Source organism: Gymnogyps californianus, chromosome 8, assembly GCF_018139145.2.
Source record: "Gymnogyps californianus isolate 813 chromosome 8, ASM1813914v2, whole genome shotgun sequence".
Classification (NCBI taxonomy): Eukaryota; Metazoa; Chordata; class Aves; order Accipitriformes; family Cathartidae; genus Gymnogyps; species Gymnogyps californianus.
Genome location: NC_059478.1, coordinates 23,931,994 through 23,952,555, shown reverse-complemented (window position 1 = coordinate 23,952,555; position 20,562 = coordinate 23,931,994). Strand labels below are relative to the sequence as shown.

Here is a 20,562-nt window from a genome sequence, read left to right as displayed (position 1 = left end):
CACAAAACCTGTATGATGAAAACACATTATAATCACACTCTTTTCTTGCCAGAATAGACAAAAAGGTACTATCAGCATTTTTAAAACCACATTTGAAGCACAAGAGGGGTTTTTTTGTACTAGGTTTTTCTCCCATAAAAATTACTAGCCATATTTCTACCAGAACAGCTTCAGCAATGCATTCAGAAATGCACCAAATTAAAATGGCAGCAGATATTTCCTCCTTACTTTCATCAGATTTTGGCGAGGACGGGAATTTTATCTAGTCGTAACACAGAGTTACCACAGATCTTCAGAAAAAGGGCAACACCAGGTGCTTCAGCATAAACACCTGCTCCCCTCCCCTTGAATCTAAATAGAAATACAACAATTGAAAGCATCACTGGTTCTACATAAATTTTACTTTCTTACAGTAGACACTGCATTAAAACCACAGCAGTTAAAAAGTCAAACCATTTTCCAGCTGGCTGCAACACCCATTGAAAAACAAGACCGGTTCAAGATAAAGCCATGTCTTTTGTAATAAAATACTGGTCAAGCTGCTGACAAGGAGACAAATGAGTTTTTAAACCATTAGTGTACGCTCGCATAAAATTAAAAACGATTCTATAGAAAGAAATTTGGATAACTGTGATATGCCTCTTCCAGTGCAATACTTCATTTTGATTTTTTGAGAAGTTATTAAAATTGGACCATCTCAGCTTGCTGGAATTTCATTTATTCATTATTGCAATGTACAGTTAATGCAGGAGATTAGATTAGGTTTTGACAAGTCTTTTACACTTCTCAGGGCAGTGTTGCTATTTCTGCTTAGGTTAGTAACTTTATCTACCAGCTAACCTTTACGGTGTTGACAATCCGCAATTAACAATTTTCTCCCTTGCCTTGAATCCCCTACCCACTGCGGATAATGATGTTGCAGCGACATGCATCCCCAGCTCCTCCCGGGAGCCTGGTTCAGCAACATCCCCAAAAGCACCCACCGTGCCCCCCACGCGCAGCTCCTTTTCAAGATCGCACAAGACTTGGCAACAGCAGCAAAACAGAGTAAACGCAAAATGGAGGAGGCCATCACCTAATGAAACATGACTAACGGGACTGCTGACTGTCCAAATATTTAATTGCTCTCAAATGCTGCGGGTCAGGTGGGTTAATCAAATAAACTTCCATATCCAGAGGGATTGCCCGTTATTTGTGTTTTCTTTAAGTCCTTACCCGACTTAAGGCTCTGAAAAACCACCAAGCTCTGAGCAACTATGAATATTTGCATACAAAAACCAACAAAGCAGACGTCACGGTTCTCCATCATGAGCTGAAAACACGGGAAAGTTCTTCTGAAAGAAATATTTTTGCTGAATAACATGACAACTCTCTTCAGCACACAAAGGCAGCAGACGCTGATGGGAACTGACAACACCTACACCAGGTACCTGGAAATAGAACCCATGTCACAGCACACAACCACACCATAAGTGGGAATCTAACACACGTTGTCTCTCCCAGACTTAACCATTAAAAATTATCAGAACAAGAAAACACCGAGACGGATGGACAAAGTAGATGTAAAGTGTTTTCAATGTACGACAATGGAAATGAAAATAAATCTAGGATTAAAATATAGCTTAGTTTCACCGATTTCTGATAGCATTTGTCTCCATTCAACAAGAATTTATGCACCATTTCAACTTGATAAGAATTTAATTCTAGGTAATAAAGCTTTACAAATTGAATTCAAAGGAACAAAACCAGCATTTCCCAATTATTTCCAGAGCTCCACAACTACAGACTTCAACTAAAGGAACAGGGAAAGCTGCCACTACAAAAGCAGAGCTGACATATGACCCCCGGATACAGTGGCACTAGCAAACAGCTATAATAAAAATCAATATTAATTCCGCACACTTCTGTTTTGAAAATAAAGCAATGAAATTCCCTCACGCCCACCCGCCAAAGGGACACAACTCAGACCAACTTCATCGGAGAGGATTTTTAAAGTCTTTCTACAGGCATGTAATGGATTCCAAGACTGAACGTGCACTGAATGTTCAGTGAACCAAATAATTTTTAATAGATTCCTCAGGGGAGTTTATTTTATATTTTTAAATCACTCTGAGACCTTGGAATGACAATCTGATTCAGAGGAAAAGAAAGGCTAGTGTTCGTGGGGTGGGATATTGTGTTTCTTCCATGGTTTTTCTGAAAGAGGAATAGTCGTGTCTACTATAATTTCTTGCTATGTACTTTAGAAATGTCTTCACTTCTACAAACCTCGAACTTACAAAATTGCTTTTGAAAACATACACTGAGCAATTGTAAAGTTCCTCCCTGCAGAAGTACTACATCAGCAATTACAGAAAGTTGATCTAACAAAAATTTGGAAGGAATTAAAAGTTAGAATGAGGCAGCTCACCTCCTTCAGCCACGGTTGCAAAGAGGTAGGCAATAGACAGTGTTAACAAAATCATCAGGCCCAGATTCAAAACCCAAATGAAGCATAAATTAGATCACTTTGCAGATTTCAGATTAACCACCCTGTCCCCCCAGACCCCCCCCGAACTAATGCCCACCTTATTAGCAAGGCCCCTACGATGTGACAGCAGATTCGGCACGAGAAGCAACTGTCCCTTGGAAGAGGAAATTTTTCCAGCCGTATGATTAAGTACGCAGGAAAACAAGATGAGGAGCCTCAAGCGCTGCCGTTGTTAGCATGATTTCAGTAGGATTAGCCAGAGCGCGATGGAGGAAAAGCCTCAGACAATGAGTCTTTTCATACATCATAAACAAAACCTACCCTTAATCACACCAGCGATTCAGTTTCTTCCACTAATTCCTAATCAGACATCAACAAATAAAGCGCAACACTTATTCTTGTTTTAATTCTATGAAATAAACGCAAGTGAATGGAAGTACTCAGCCCGCACTGTAAAAATGCCGTTGCCCCTCCACCTCCTGATGAACGGAGAGCTGCAAGACGCACGAAGGGTTGGGAAAGGAGCTCTTCCATAAAACCCATCCACGGAGAAGTCCGGAGCAAAAGATTTAGGAGTGCTGCATTAACAAGCGAGAGAAACTTCAAAGCCAAGAGATGAACTCAGTCAAAACCCTCCTCTGTACAAAAGAGACCTTGAACCACAGTCATTAGAAAAAAACATCTGGTGCGCCGCTTTGATTTTCAACATTAGTCATTGGACAGAAACAAAACATTATTTTTTTTTTTTTCCCAAAGCAGCAAATAATTGCAAATCCACTTCTACATATAACCTATCATTTATCACCTCATCAGTGACTGCTTGAGTCTGATGGAATTAAACACTCAAGTCAGGCAGTTTTTGTTAAAAGCAATTACATCGTTACTAGAATATACAATTAGGTAATAAAAAACAAAAACAAATCTGCCTAGCCATATTTTTTATGCACTCTCACAGAAATATTACCAGACTGGAAACAGGCAACATTATAATAATAATAAAAAAAAAAAATCCACTTCCACCAAAGTATAGCTACTTCTAATTTAAAACTTCACCCAAAGGCAAAAATACATAAATGATTAGCATTATAGTGTTTATTTTAATTACACTGTGCAACAAGAATCCAAGAGGCTGTTAACTCACTTCAGATACGGAGAAGGCCAATATCTGAGAGTTCATCCTCCATTTATAACCTACACAGTTGTGTCAGCCCATCCTATCACCTAAATGCCAAAACCAAAACGTCTGCATTTCTCATAACATCCAAAACCAACATACAACAGAGGTATCAGCTCAAAGAAAAAAAAAAAAAAAAAAGAAAAGAAAAGCAGGAGGTCAGGAGATCCCTCACCTGCTCCTTGTAGACAATGTTTAAGAGCATCAAAAATTTACTGGTTTTCAAAGCACAACTCTTCAAAGTTTAGTAAGGAAAAAAAATTACATCTCTAATTCAAACTTACATTTACAAATGCTTTCCAGCAACACAACTGCTGTGCAATGTATTCTTCAACACCGTACAATTCATGATGCCTGCCCTGATCTAAGGGTAGGCCACCTGAACACCTAATGATCTAAGCAAACAAAATACAATTCACAATTTCTAGTATATTAAAGACGTTTTTTGTCACTGCAGTCAAGTTTCTGATCCCAGTAACTCCGTAAAAGTCATTTTAAGACAAACGTTTGCCCATCCATCCAGATGGTTTAGGCCAATGAAGAAGCCTTTGATCACTCTTTAGTAAAATACTGTTCTTAAAGGATGCCCAGCTTTCTGACACCGGGGTGGGGGATCACTAGAAGAGCATGGCAGCCTGCTGCCATGTAACCCTTCAGAACTCTCCCTTCTTATAATTAATTATGCTCCTTATTCCTTCCACAGGCATAAGCAAGAGATTGGCACAGAGGTAGTATAGCAGCACACTTTATTATTATGTTGTTTACAAAGAAAAAGCTTCAAGTAAGAAACATAGTAGGAGCCAAGCACAATTATCGGAAGTAACAGCTTGCTCCTGGATAAGAGCTGCTGGAGTTTTATCACTAAGGCACACACGTTACACTTCTGTGCACTTCTCCTGCGCCCAGGTGAGAGGTGCCCCTTGCCATTACAGCCTCGGCTGCGGACCCAGACAGCCAGGGAAGTCAGCAGCAAAGAAAGAAAAACAAAGTGTGATGCTCGCTATCAGGAGGTAGACATCTCTGTGCAAAGGACGGTACCTGCCCACTCGAACGCGAGGGCAGTGAGAGCCCACGCTCCCTTCAGTCTCATCCAAAATCCAGCTACGAATAACAGAAAGCTACACTTTACATCAACCCAAAAAAGCAGCTAAAATCATGGCCGTGCTACAGGCTTCCACGAGCTCTCCCTGTCTTGACCTGTCTGGGTGAAGTAGGATCCAGCACCTACTGACCTGTGCTAAAATGAACCCCCTGCAATGGGACAGGCCTCAGGAAATTAGGTTAATGGAAGGGCTATTCTAAAATGCCTTTTTTTGAGCCAAAAGACCTCAAAAAGGTACTCTACCTTAACACTACACCCAAAGCATAAAGTGTAGTTTTTGCAGGCTCCAAAGATGTAGCAGAATCCAGAGAAAACTCAAACCAACAAGAGCAGCAATGCTGTTAGCAACAGACTTCCATCTCACAAGTATATTGAAGGTGACAAACTTTCCTCCAAAAGTTTATAATTCTACCTTCATGTCAAGAGGCAGAATTAAAGCAGTAACTCTACAATCTGCTGAAATACTTGTCTCCCTAGGTGTAATTCTTCAAGTCTGCACTTTATTAATTGGAAGCTACCCATGAACAAGGCTATAGTGAGGAGACAGTCAATATCTAAAATGCATGTTCAAAAACGCACACTTTCTCCTCAGCTTAAATACAAGTTTATGAGTATGGTTTTTTACCACAAAATAACACAGAGATTAGAATACATAAGACCATAAAGGAATTTTGGCGGTGCCCAAGAACAGTCTCAACAAAACCAATGAGAATATATATTACAAAAATATTTCCACGCCTTCTAGTTCATAGGTTTAAGAAGCTAATTTTCATTGTTTATGGTAATTACGTTTCATATTTCACTGAACTTTAACATGGAAAATGGATTACTGGATTTTGCGTGCATCTTCTAGTCAATTTGTGTAATCTTGCAAATTCTGTATTACAAGTAGTTAAAATACAATGGACCGTACATTCATAAATTACAGGTCTTTCCTTAAGATAAGAGAATTATTATTGATTCTGCAACAACTAAACCTTCAATCAAATTTGGTGAAACAAAAGTTACTTAATAAGATATAAACAAACATAACTCCTTTGTATTTGAAGAAAACAGTACTTTATAAAAAGGCAACAACTCCATCCAAAAACAAGAGGTCACTTTTTCCTCCTTTGCCCCCCTATTTCATGTCTTCCAAGTACATAACACCTCAACACATTCTTAACACATTGTGTCCAAAAGGATCCTCTTTACCACTTCTATGGTTCTCCTTCAAGATAAAAGATCAGAAGCACAATATCGGCCAGGTTAAAAAAAAAAAATTATATTTTTAAATATATACCCTAAAATCCAAACACTAGACTAGCCTTTTTCATACTTCTCAGATCTAATTTACCTTCCCAGTTAACGATCCCATCAAAATACATCTAGGTTGGTGCAGAAAATCTAACCTGTTGATGTAACAATTACCAAAGCTCCTCCAGAAAGAGCGCCACACAATCATCCGTCTTCCATCCCTACTCACAAAACTCTCTAGAAAAATAATGGCTTTTCCAAAACACTGTAATATCTAATTTTGTGAGGAAATCTAACTGAAGAATCAAGTACCATCCCATGAATAACTTCCTGCTCCTGAAGAGAGAAGAGATATTACAAAGCTCAAGTGCCCGGCTGCATTCAGCAGCGAGAATGACACACAAGAGAAGAATCCATACACTGGAGGGATAAAAAAGCAACTGCGCTATGTGGATCTCATAAAATAGAACAGATGTTATCCTTTGTAGACACACATGCAATGCAGTGTCAAACACTACACTTGCAGGGGAAAAAAAAAATAAGGAAGAGAGGCCTATGAAGCCAACAGACAATTCCTCGCCATGGTCAAGCACATGCCCGTTTTCTTTGGTTTCAGGTGATGACGGGATTTCCAGCACTGCTTTTGAAAGAGCGATGCCACGTGCCCAGCCTTCACATTTTTTCTCTGTTCAATTTCATCTGACAACTCCGAACTATAAACTTCTTGTGCCAACCTAAATAATTCCTCTTTCTCAGTAAGGCTGGAAGAAAGTACTTACCCACTTGCCAGCTGCAGCTGAAATTTTGTGCCAAGAAATAAATGTCTTTTGGGCAGGTTGTAAACTGGAAGCTTCTATGCCTGCTGAAGGACAAGAATAAGAGTGGGACCACCCTATCCCTTCCCAGATTAATCGTATTGCTGTATTTCAGCTACACAGCGGATTGCACCTAATGAAAGCGCCCAAACAGAGCTACTTCCTCCAAGTACCGAGCCCAGGTATTAGGAAATGCTTTTGTCAATTTTGCTCTCAGTCAGGCTTTTTATATACATTGCTTCCATCCTCTGCTCCAAAAACCCTAATTTATCTCCGTATTTTTGATCTTTAGAGAAGTTCTCAGATAGTGTCCTTGAAGGAGCAAGACCTGTTTGATCCTTTTTTTTTTTTCCCAGTAAAGCACAAGTGTATATACACTGTATGCACACTGACATTAAATAGCCAGTGCTCCAGCTTCCCTTCCTTAGCCTCCTTTCACAGCCCGAGAAGACTTTGACCTTCCTACAGACAGTAAAAACACTCGCAGGCACTGGTCACTACAGCTCTCATGAACAACGCAAGGCGAAGACCAAGGACATGTGTGCTATGTCTTCCCCACAGCCCAGAAAGACGATGATTAACAGAGAGCAGAAGGGATAGGCTTTGTGGCAGAATGGATTATGGCTAAATTAGAAATTAAAAGAAGAGTTCGTGAAGAGTTTAAAGTCTTCCACCTAGGGCTGAGTGGATACTGGGTTCCTTAGCTTTGCAGGCTAGGCTTCCCCACAGGTGTTTCGTCAGGCACCCCGGCATCCACAGACATACAGGCGAGACACACAACGTAACAGCACAAGACCCTGATACCTCCACTCCACCGTCTTCCCTATCCTCCTCTTCCCTGTCCTCCCCCCAGCTCGCACAGGCTTCCCAGCTACAGGATGTTACTGCCTGTTTAAATGTCCTGGTTTTTTGGGGGGGGCTCTCCAAAGCTCTATGAAGCTTCTCATAATAAATCACAATCACAAAGTCAAAGGCACAAATAAAAGTGGTCTTTTCCTCTTCAACCTATAATCATGGGCCCCTTTCCCATGCTAAACACCATCCTGTTTTCGTTTTGGCAGTGACCTGAATTTTATATTCACAAAAATATTGCCAAAATTCTGAAATGCCAGTTAGAAACTCAACTAAAACAAATATGTAAAGATGAATACATATACTGCTAAAAAAACAAGTACTCTCTCCTATAGAAAACAAAAATAGAACAAATGTTAGTAAATGCACATAAACAAATCATGATGAGGTACATTAAAAGAAACAAATGTCTCAAGACATGCATCAGTACCAAGAACTTGGTTTTTAATATACAGAGTAGTTATGTCTCTATCATCTTCACAAATAGAGCCAAGCAGTGCTTGTTCCCTTTGCTCATTAAAGCTCTACAACTGGTGCCTCCTGTATGCCCACATGTACCATTTCATTAAGCTCACTTGACATTAGATGAAGAAAGAGTACAAGAAAATTGCATATTCCCTGCCTAAAGTAAACTTGTCATTTAAACCTTGTGTATAGATAGAATTTGATATAGCACTGGCACAATGAGTCATTCGTCAGTTTTAGAGTTTGTACGACAGTATTCTTACATATGTTTTGCAATACTTTCCAGTTAGCTACCACCCCATGTAATTATAAGTTTTTACTGGAAAGGAAGCATACATTTTGGATTTGAACACTGCACTAAGATCTGTAGAAACAAAGCTTACTTTTATGGTCAGATTTGGAGCAAAAGTAAATCTACATAAGGAGCCCTCACAAACTGTATGCACGATGAAAGTCAAGGCATTGCTTTTAAAGGAGAATAAGTAATGATGGTGAGCATCACAAATATTTCTCAATTAATTCTTCCAAACATAAACATAAGCAACTCACGTGTCAGATTTCTTCAAAAGCTGTTTCTTAGCTACGTAAGTTAAAACTGTATTCATTTTAAATGCTATATAAAACATCCAGTAGCTATTATGAGTGCTTTACTTGAAAATAACAGGTGATTTTACACCCTTCTGTAGTGGGGTGAGATAACACACTAAAAATTTTCCCTACTGTCTTACCCTCACCTTTTATTTTTCAGTTGCAAAACAGACACGAGCAATTTAACTCTCAACCCTGGCTTCTGAAACAGAAGGGTTTGTCCTGGTTAATACTACTAACAAGATCAGCTCAGACTCTCGCCTGGTGGCATTCAGCTCACTCCAGTGCTTTATAGTGAAGTCTGCAATTCTTCAAAAGGCACAAGTCCCAACTTTAATTTGCACACAGCCACATGTTTACTGCTCGGGTAGACCTCTTCAGTCAGTTTTTTAAAGCTGGTTATTATTATTATTCCTTTCTACTACCTAAATTCACGTCAAATGCATCTACCGAATTGTAGATCTCCTGCTATCTGATAAAAAGCTGGAGAGAAAAAGTACCCTTTGCACAATTAAAGTTAGCTGGTTAAGATTCAAGAACAGGCAGCAACAACTGTGTTTTTTTTTCCTCCCAATTGCATATACTATGACCTACAAGAAACATTTTCTGCTTAAAAGTAATACTTAAATGGAGATCTATGGCTGAACATTATCACAAGGATTGCACTTACTTGACAGTCTGCTATTAGCCAACTCCATTATCGCTATTTGCAGTTTTTAAATGTACAGATTCAGAAGTAACTGTACAAAGCCTCCATTACAAGTGGATTTATGGAAAGCCACAGCAATAATCATCCTCATTAAGCATATCTTCCCACAGCCCTGCATTATGTGGACACAAAGAGGAAAACATTTCTTCTCCGTTACCCACAAGCTTAGATCTTTCTCCTTGTAATCACAAGCTTTGACTGTCTTCTCTGCTTGTGCCAATGACAGTTATCTACCTCACATTCCCAAAAGCAGGACTTAGTTTAAAAAAAAAAAAAAAAATTAGAAATACCTGCACATCTCTCAACCCACAACCAAATGCAGACACAATGTAGGATGGCTTCTACTTTGATTTTCCAGAAACTGACATTTTCACTGGCAACATGCATGAGAATAAGATGTTGTCTGTGGCTTCTACTATTTTGCTAATAGCCCCAACCAGTATTTATCCAAGACATATTTATGGACACACACATGCAAAGAAAAGGGCAGATGGCAATATTTGTAACTAAGCTGAATTATAAAAATCTCTTGAGCTGAAGTGATGCATTAACTCTTTGGCCATAAGCTGTTTCAACCCCTTCACGTGTATGGTCATGCTGCATCCTATTTCAACGACCAGGACGCATGCCAGTGACGTAGGCTAAGAAACTTGCATGTTAAGATGGTCGGTTAAAGGCAGAAACTGAGAACTTAAATAATCCAACACTGTCACCCGCCACACGTTCAGATCACAAACCATCCGTTTTGCCATGCAGATTTTACTTCTTGCTTTCTAAGTTCAGACTTCTGATCGTGCACTTCAACATACGGATATCTATTACTCCTACATCCTCAGCCCCACAGCGAACCACCACGGCAGAAATAATAAAATCAGGATTAAAGTACACTTGCTCCCTCCATAAAACCATTCTCGTGAGCCACGCACTTCCTGCATAATCATAAGGAGTGCAATGGACTTTATTTAAAAAGCTGTTTTCAAAGCCACACTGGCAGGCTTGGAACAATCACCCAGTAACCAGACACAGAGATAAGTCATTTGAGCACAAGACCTTAGTAATCTCAAATTAAATTTGTCATTTCTCTAACATTTACCTTGAAAAATGAACAAAGGTGGTTATACAAGCAGCATAAGGAAACTCTATTTGCTCGCCATCCCTGCTCAAGTTAGCCACCTTCAAAGATCTCTAAACCAGCAAACATTCAGTGTAACTTACATCTGAAGCTTTGATTATCCAGTTATCTTCAGACTAAATCACTTTTTATAGCTCAAATCTACACTTGACAAGAAAACATTTTATTTGATACTGACAATACAGCTTCATTTGGTTACATCTGAAATAAAAACACAACTCCAAAACACTTTAAAACAGCTGCCCCAGTCAGTCTCCTGGAAACAGAGCACATCTTTTCCACACAAGAGGTCTGCAGGAACAGATCTTTGTTTAACAGCACGAAAATACTTTCTTTCATTAAATTTAATTTACGCCAGGTATTTGAACTGCTTGAAGTTGGGTCTTAGAGTTTCTCGGTGCCGAAACCACCAGCAAGGCAAACACACCCCTTTGCAGCGTTCGCCTTCAGCCTCAACTCCCGCTCGCCGCAGGCTGCCTGCGCCCACCCCTGCGCCTCTCCACGCGAGCCCGGCACCCCGGGGTGTCCCGCGGGGAGGAACTGTCCGGTCCCCGCCCCGGGGCACCCCCCCGGGGCTCCCGACCAGGCAGGCGGCCCAACAGGTTGTGGGGGCGGCTACGGGGCAGCAGCTGGCCCCGAGGAGGCTGCAGCCGCGCTCCGCCGGGAGGGCGGGCGGGGGAGAAGGGGGTGAATCCCCCCCCCCCCGCCCCGGTTTTGGGAGCTGGCATCCCGGGCGCAGCGGCGGAGCGCCCTGTCCGCTCCCGCCGGGGGCCCTTTGTTCTCGCCACCCAAGACGCCGCCGCCCGGCAGCCCCGCGCTCTCCCAGGCGGCGGCTCGCCCCACCGCGGGGGGGGGGGGGGGGGGGAAGGCGCGATCTGCCGCCCCCCGCCGCCCGGCTCGCGCCCCGCTGCAGCCTCCTCCCGGCGCGGAACGGCCAGCGCCAGCCGCGGGGAAACGATTCGGGCCGTTGCCGATCGCCCCGCGCCTCCCCGCACGGCGGTAGGCGCTACGCCCCGCGGGACACGGGCGCCCCGCGGGACGCGACCCTCCCCCACCCCTCCCCACCCCCCCCCCGCCAACCCACCGCGGGAGGACCCCCTGCCGGGGCTGCCCCGAGCGCCGCAGCCCGCCGGGAAGGTCACGCCGCGGCGGCGAGCCCCGCGCCCCCGCGCGCCCCCGGCACCGCGGCGCAGCGCCGCGCCGGCAGGTGCCTGGCTGCTCCCCGCCGACCCGGGGAGGCCCCGCGGGGCGCAGCCGGCAGCCGCCGGGCACCGCGTGACGGCCCCGGCGGGCGGGGGACTCCGGTACCGCACGACGGTCCCGGCGGGGCACCCGGGGCGGCGGCGGGGCCGAGGCGGGCGGCGGGGCCGGCGCTCGGGGGCGCCGATCTGCGGGGCTCAACAGGCGGCGGAGTTTGGCGGCTCCCCGGCAGACGATCCCCCCGCGCCGGGAGCTGGGCGCGGGGCTGAGGGGGGAAGGCGCTGCAGCCGAGCCACTTACCGGGGCTCCGGGGCTCCGCCGCCCGCATGCTGCCTCCGGGCGCCGCGCGAGAACCCGCTTCGCTCCCCACCGACCGCCCAGCGGCTCCGCTCCGCTCCCTCAGCCGCCGCCGCGCGGGACCGCGCTCCGGGCGCGCCGCCGCCAGCCCGCCCCCGCCGGGGCCGCGCACCGCGCCCGCCCCGCCGCCAGCCCGCCCCGCCGCCGCCGCCGCCGCCGCCGCCGCCGCGCCGCCACCTGCCGCCCGCGGGCTCACCTGGGCTGGGCTGGGCCCCGGATGCCGCGCCCGACCCCGGATGCCGCGCTCGGCCCCGCAGCGAGGCGCCGCGCTGCTCCCGGCCGAGCCCCGCTGCGTTCCGCTCCGCCGCGGCCTGCGCTGCCGCCCGCCCTGCCCGCCGAGTCGGCCCGCAGCCGGCGGGCAGGGCCCGCCCCGGCCAGGTGTGGGCGGGGGCGGGCAGGGGGCGGCCCGGCGGGGAAGGGGAGGGCGCGGCCGCGGCCCGGGGCGGGCCCTCTTGCGGCCCCGCGGAAGGATCCGGCCTGGCAGCCGGGGGCCCCGCGCCGCCCCGCCGCCCTCCCCCGCCGGCGCGGGGACAGCCGCCCGAGGGCCCGCGGGGGAGGGCTGGGGCCCCGTCGTGCCTCGGAGGGGCGCCCCTTGCCCGGGCCCGGTCCCTCCGCTCTTAACCCCAGGTCGCTGTGCCGGTTGGGTGTCGGTCGGACCCGAGGTGGCCCCGGTAGGTGCGAGGAGCGCCTGTCGGGAGGCACACCGGAGCCCTCCCCACCCACCCGCGGGGTCTCCCCGTCTGTGGCACCGGCGGGTGAGCGCCACGCCGAGACCTGTTGCGGTTTATGATCGGTTTGACCGTGTTGTGGCTGTTCGGAGTTGTTTCAGCCCATGCAGTCAGCGAGCACGCTGCTGCTTCGGTTGCTTAATTACTCCAGTCCTTTCTTCTTCCCCGTCCAGGGCCCCGAACTAAGAAATAGCAAAGCTGAGGGGGATTTTCTGCGGCCTTTTTAGATGGTGGAAGGGTTAAGTTAGTCAGCTGCACCGATTGTGTAGGTGCTCTTTGGCTCGTTGCCCAACCCTTCCTAGGAGCTGGGGTTGCGTCAGCGCAGGCAGCACCAGGGTGCTCGGCGGTTTCGCCCTGCTGCCGTTCTCCGCTGCGCACTGTGCTGGGGTCGCTCTGGCATTTCCCACAGCATGTTAATTTTTTTCCCCTCTGCGGTCTCCAAGATTTCTCCTCGTGCGTGGTAACTGTGTTCCTTGGAGGATCTTTTGCCGTTGTCCTCTCATCTCCATTAAGCCAGGGTGGTGGTAAGAGCCAAATAGTTTGCAGAGGTTCTTCCTCTGCCCCAGTGTGGTTGCCTCAAGCACTCTGAGGAGCTCTGGGCTTCACACTCCTAAATGTGATGGCCAGTCCCTCATGTGTCACTTGCCTCTGCCCTAAACTGAGCACCTGAAGCCAGTCTTGCACCCCTGCCACACAGCGGGAAGCTCTGCCACTGAAAGCCTTTGGTTTGGGGGATATTTTCCTTCTTACTCGGAATCCAAATGTTGCTGCAAAACAGCCCTTCTGCGCATTACACAGCGAGGCCACGGAGCTTAGAGTAAGTGGTGCTGGCCGAGTGCCATGCAGCACTGCCAAAGTGCCCATGGGCTCCGCTCTCCATGTTAAAATTTGGATCTGCTTCAGGATGCTCCGGAGCACAAGACCACAGGGAAGCCAGGAGATCCCTACTCCAGAGCAGGGATTCACGGAGCCGCCAGAGCTGTTCCCCCAGCTCGCGCAGCAGCCATGTTGGCAAGTTTAAGGTGGGTCATGTCAACCCGACCCCTGTTCATTTTATGTGAAAGCAACAGGTTTTTGAAGTTTACTTGAAAAATGGAAGATTTGTGGCTTACTGCTCCTTTGGTAATCCTGTCAGATGCGTAAGAACTTTTGAGTGGAGACACTGAAATGTTGGGCCAATCTACAGGACAGATTTTTAAGATATTTTTAGACATCTGAAAGTGTGGGTTCCTAAACACCTTCACAAATGTGGACTCATGTGACTGACGCACAGCTGCCTCATAAACTTTGGATGCCCTGGAGCTTTTAGCCAAGACTTGCAGGTAAATGATTGTCCCATGGGCGTAAGCCATTAATCATCTGAATCATGAAACAGAGAGTTTTCACATCCAGCTACCCCCTAAAACTCTGTATTATTCCCCCGTGCACTCCATGCGTTCATGACATAAAAACTTGGAAGGCTATGAATAGTGTAAGCCCAATAGGCACTGGTGCTTTGTGCTCCACTGAATATGGGGTGGCCAGTTTGTCACCCCTTTACCTGTCTGAGGACTTTGCAGTCGTGGGGCACTGTTCCTCAAAGCAAAGGCATCCACTTCAGCGGTTTGCTTAGTACAGGATACACTGGCATGTTGTACACCAGAGTGTACAACAGTCCTAAAGCCCTGAGAGTGATCCACCAGTTTTTATATAGCACCCCGTTGTGTCATCTCAGTAGCTCTCATGGCTCCAGCCTGCCCAGCCGTTTCAGCGGTAAAGCTTTTTGGAAAGCAAAGTCTCAGTGTGTGTTTGCAGTACCTGATTTGGAGGTCACTGCTCCTGGTAGCTCTTCCTTCCCTTTGATCCAGCTCTTCAGAGCAAACGTACACACCCATAGTCTTGTCATATGTGCCACTTGATAGCCAGGTAGTGTATAGATACTGTGGGATGGGTTTTGCTTGCCTTTAACATAATAAATTGGTATAAAATCAAAAGACCGGCATTCTGAATTTTTTAAGACTTGTCAGACTTCTCATTTCAGGTGTTGCTAAACTTGCTAAATGCTCTGGATTGAATCTGTAAGCTGCAGAGCCTGTCAGAAGCTCGTCCTTTCTCCAACTCTGGGGTTTTTTTTGAGGGAGTATTCTTGCTGATGACTTTTTCTCACCTGATTTTATAGTAATTGTCAATTGTATTGTCAGGTCTCCTGGTCTGATTCACAAGTGCCTAGTGCAATGCTCAACTTGGTGCTCATGTAAGATAATACATCTCCATCTGTAGATCTGCTTGACAGCACAGCTTGAGGACCATATGGCCATAACTCTGACTGCCCACCTTTTTTTCAATATTACCCCCAAGACTCTTTCATTTCCTTTGTAAGACAGGATTATTAGAATACTCTGTTTTGCTCCAAATAATAAGAAAAAAAAACAATCTGTGTTGCCCATTTCTGTTTTCCAGTTGAAGGAGCTGCAGCCTTGGAGAGACAGCCCTGATGCTTCCTCATCTGCAGCACTAGGTTGTCTGGACTGGGGAATCTTTAAGCTGAGGATAACAACTTGCCCTTAATTTTGCTTTACTACAGCTTGTACTTGATTGAAGAAATAAAAGTCGGTGTTATAATAAAAGTGCAGTCACAATGCTTAAGTGGTATTTGCTTCTGTTTCCTGGCCAAGGCCCGTAAGTTTTCTGTTCCTTGGGTACCTTTCTGCAAAGTAGGTACAAGTGTCTTTCCCTTTCTGCATCATTCGTCTCAGCTGCCTGACTGGATCTGGTCAGGATACGTGCTCTGTCTTACTGTGGCTTTGCATAGTGCTTAGCACAGTGAAGCTCCCCTCTTGACTGATGCCTTAGAGGTCCTACAGAGTACGTAAACATGAGTAATAATTCTCATAGTTCATTTACCTCCTTCTCTTCATACTAAATGAGAAAGGTAAGTTCATTGGGGGAAAAAAAACAACAAACAAAAAAAAAAGCACCACCTGACAATTTGTTCCTGGTGTGTAAATATATTTCGGGCATTATTAAATGGGAGAAGTTTTCTGCTCCTGACTGAACAAAATGTGATAGAGGAAGGCCCTGGGAATGCTGGTCACCAAGGCTGAAATTGAAATGACCTCATGCTTCTGCCAAGGGCCAAAATCTGGAGTACTAACAGCAATTGGCTCATGGAAGACTCTTCCCAAAATGCAATTGCTTGTTCAGAAAAGCTGACTTACAGATGAGTAATTATCCTTTGCAGCATGGTCTCCATGTGTTCAAGTCCCAGAAATATCAGCTCACTGTCCTTTTCTAACCCTAAAGGAAGGGTAATGGAAAGACTAAAATACATCATGTACATGTCAGTTAAAGCAAACAATATACAAAATATAGTGAGCTTGCCACTGGAGCGATCTCTGCTCCCCTCTGTGTTTCCTGCCGGAGTTTGCTTCTCCTGCCTTTCTTTCCGTTCTTGCCAGGTCCCTGAGAAACCATGTTTTTCTGGCTTTCGTTGCAATGACATCTGTGCTCAGCCAGTCCAAGAGTTGCTCTGGTCGTCTTCAGCTCCGATCCTTTACGGTTTGGCAGACCACAGGCTTCCAGGCTGCAAAATACAGGCTGTCAAAGAGATGGAGAGGAGCACTGATCACACTAGTATTTGAGCACTTCCTAAGCTAATACATTTATCCTCACAGGATTTCTGTGAGGTAGGAAATTACTCCTGTCCCCCTTTTAGAGATGAAAACCAGATGCACGTAGAAGCTAATTGACTTAGCTAATGTCGCACAGGAGCCGGTGGCAGAGCAGTGAAATGAGATCAGCTGCCGGCCCCAGTGCCATGTGCCAGAGGACAGGTCAGCTCAAACGGTTTTGAAAGCCCAGTCGGTGCCCACGGGCTTTTATAGCCCCGTGCAAATGCAAAGCACGAGCTTTCAGAGCACAGCAACCCAGAGCGGAAAATTCAAAGCACAAGCTTTCAGATCATGGCAACCTAGGAAGGAAGGGACGGATTTGCACTCAGATCCAAGTCAGGCAGCGGCAGCTATGCCAGCCTGGCCCACGTTTGCAGAGTGACTGGGCTTTTGGACTTGCTCTGGGGAAGAAGCATTTTTTTTTCCTGACAACTGTTGAGAAGTGATTCCTGATATTGGATCAAAGCTCTAAGCTGATTTCAGCCTTGTCAGAAAATCTGTCTGGGGGCTGAGATCTCCCCTCCTCACTTTCACACCAGTGAAAGCAGGAGCTTCTGGAGCTTCTATTTCAACCCAATCCTTTTTTTTTTTTTTTTATATTAATTTTAAGTCCTGTCTACTTTTATATTCAGTTTTCAGAACACGTTGAAAGCATTTTAAAAGAAGCCATGAAGCAGTTAAGAAAGTACTGGAGACTATGTTCAGAGACCTTAAAAACAATTCTGTTTTGAAACTTCAGGTTGGGTTTTAAGTATGAGATGAAGAATGCCACTAACACCGCTCATATGTACAGGAGTGGGTTTTGATTAAATGCTTGTCCTTATAAGTATTGAGACGGGAAAGGGAGTGGCATTGCCTTATCCTTGCAGCAAATTTATAGACCTTGTTAGCGAGGTTAAACTTTTGTGCTGACTAAACTTTTCCACACCCTCTTTCTGCAATAAAAATCCACCTCAAATTTTCAGCTCACAACCAAGTAGCAGATGAAGTAATGCCGAATGTTTCACATTAAAGCAAGGCAAGTATCCCAAAATACTCTTCCCCAGCACCAAAAATGATTCTGTCTAAACGGCTGCTCCTCCCTCGGAGAACTCTGCCTCTTACCAGCTTTTAATATTTTGTAGGATTGCAAAGCTAGTGCTTTTCTTTGACGGTATCATCGACTTCAGGTCTGATTGCAGGATGGATTCTGCCCTCGGTTCTGCACGCAGCAGCACCCTCTGACAACAGCCACCTAAGATAAAAAGGTAATTCAGAGAGCAGATACAGCAAGTGTAATTGGGAGAAGGATCACCCTGACCACGGCTCTGCTGCAACAGATGACAGGCAAACAGGACAAATGTATTGGATTGATGTTTATATCCCCAAAGGAGCTGACACAATTGCTGTTTACCAAATTTTCTTTTTAACTTTAAGATCGGATCTGAAGTTTTCAAGGTGCAATAGATGGGGAGTCCCATATTCTTACCTCAGTGTTTGAGAGCTGTAGTCCTGAAAAGGTGATGGGCATAAAGTATTGCCCCCACATTGGATAATCTCAGCCTTTTGTGTGCAAACGGCAAGAGTGGCCTCAGAAGGGTCTCAGGAGGCCTCGGGCACAGCACGGTTACTATAGCTCCGCTCCGCAGCTGAGGTCTGCAAAGAAATCAAGCAGAAGGATTTAGGCGCTCTGGTCTTCTACAGTAAGGGCACAGAGGAGGTGTTTGGGGCCTGCCCAGCTATGTATGTGAAAGCTGGGATCTTCTGGTTGAAGTATTACAGGCGCCAGAGCTGGCCTGGAGTGCAATAGGCAGCCGTGAACTTGGCAGAAGTAGAATTTCACAGCTGAATTGTACTTATTCCTCTTACAGCCAACAGTGAATTTTCTCAGTGTGAAGCTCAGCATCCGAGCTCTGCACAGAGACCAGGTTGCAGTGGCCGGTCCATGTGAACAGCACGGGAATGCCATGGTCCTGGGAAAGGTGGCAGCGATGTGAATTGTGACCGCGGTGTGATGAACACTTGCGGTGGTGGGTACCAGCGTGGAGCCGCGGTCCTCCTCTGGTCTGCGGGACTAATCCTCGCAGCGCTCACAGGGCAAGTTTCACACCCGGGAAGAGGCCAGAATGAGGGATATATGACACATAATCTCATAAGCTTGAACAGGACTTAAATGCTTCCCAGAATTTTGCTACCCTATTGTGGGATATGCGCATATTATAGAAATAAACTGAAATGATCCCCTAATGATTTTTTTTTTTCCCTTTAATTCATTCCTTCTACCACCCCAAAGAAAAAAAGAACCCAGCAGGGACCAGCTGTCTTGACAGGTCATTTAAAACTGCTTTTGTAAAAATAGATTTGTATTTTACAGCTTAATATTTTAGAGGCTGGTGACTGGTTAAACTTCTTTCAGCACCAGCACCTCTTGCTTTGGGCTCCAGCCTTCAAATAAGTCACCGGTTGTCATGATTTACTGTGTATACTATGGGACAAGTGCAAGATTTTGACAAGAAAAGATATTTGGGTGTTATTTGAGGAGACATGGGGAAAGTCGCTTAACTCAGTGTTTATATAGAATGGCTTTCTTGTTTCAGAGGTCACCTCTGTTGGAATAACAGGTGCAGGCTTCAGACATCAGCTGCAAGGGCTGTTTCGTGCATCAGGGAGGTTATAGCTTTTCCTATGAAAGATGGTCGGAATTTCAGGGAATAAATTTTGTTTAAATTTAACTAACCTTTCCATCACGATTCTAGCAGAAAGGTGCAGCCCGTCAGCATAACAATTGCTTTTGTGGTGATAATACTGGTGTCTTTTCTAAGCACTGTTCCCATTAAGGTGTTCAGAGCAATGGATGTGGAAACCTGTTCCCGAAAAATGTGTCCCAACTTTGAAGATGACTGTCTGCAAGTTTAAGTAAGAGTAATAAAGTGGGTGAGGAACGGGCTATAAACATGGTAGAGACTGTGTTAAAATTTGGGAATAAAGGGTTTCTGCAGTGCTGTTCAAAGTGTGGGACAGTTGGCTCCAATAGTCACTCTGCAAGTATTAGAGAGTGGTGTTTGGGTTTGTTTTTAAAAGCACCTTGAGATGGCATTTCTCCAAAACTGAAAGTTTGGGCGTGTTCAGCAAATGAAATGGGCTGGCTGGGCATTCCTGAATGTCTCTCGCCTGAACCATGGCCCCTACGGAAAGCTGCAAGGCTTCCCCCTCAGCCCCCCTCTAAACCAAGCCTCGCTTGCCTTTTCACTTCTGCTGAGCCTCGTCCCAGCAGCTCTCTGGGCTTGTCTATGTCTTTCTTCTCTCTCCACCCCTGTTCCCTCCTGCACACACACGCACACACACCTGTACACACATGCACACACACACGCGTGTGCACACACACGCGCACACAAAGCCCCCGACGCGCTCCCCTGCTGAGCACTTGCAGGGCTGAGTCGCCGCCCTGGGGACTGGCCATCCTCTCCCTATCTCCAAGCTCTCCTTGCTCAGACTGCCTCCAAGTCAAGCTTCAAAACAGAGGTACTGAACTCACCCATGCTTTTATTTCTCCAACCCACATTTTCCCACCTGCAAGTCTTTCTAAGAGCTTTAGCATGTCACTTGCCAAATTTTCTTTATATAGGTTCTTGGCTGGGCTCATGGCTGTAGTATCTGAGCACCTTTCAGTCATGCGTGAAGTGATGTGACTCATGTCAGGCTCGGGTGATTTGTTCTCTCTCCCCATTCTCTGCCAAGAAGGAGGGCTGTGCCTCCTGTGCTGGAGTCTTTGTTTTGTTTGGGTCAAGTTTCAGTTTGTGAGATTTTCCTGTGACCGAGAGGCTGGGAGTGTCACCTGCAATCTTCATTCTTTCATCCCTTCACTGTGCTCTGCTGATATGTTGAAGATTTTCACAGTTTCTATGTTATTTCTGTGCTACATTCCTCTGATACCAAGACTATTTAGCATTGTCATATTTAATGACTAAAACCATCCAGCAGTATTCTGTCTTCTGGTTTTGGGTGCAAGTCAGCCTTTAACTATTAGAGGTCAAGCTGAGCACGTGCTGAGAACAGAGCAGCCTACACATGTCCCATCAGTTTTTACACCTTCCTCTACATCAAC

The 20,562-nt window shown here is 45.9% G+C and overlaps 1 protein-coding gene across 1 annotated transcript in view; it reads right to left on the bottom strand.

The window, feature by feature from the left end:
- The window catches only part of PTPRF (protein tyrosine phosphatase receptor type F), a 395,755-nt gene extending 383,681 nt beyond the window's left edge, over positions 1–12,074 (bottom strand). The window contains 1 exon segment of the mRNA XM_050901434.1: positions 12,044–12,074. The gene's annotated coding sequence lies outside the window, so the exon portion shown is untranslated.
- Positions 12,075–20,562: the final 8,488 nt, after the last annotated feature.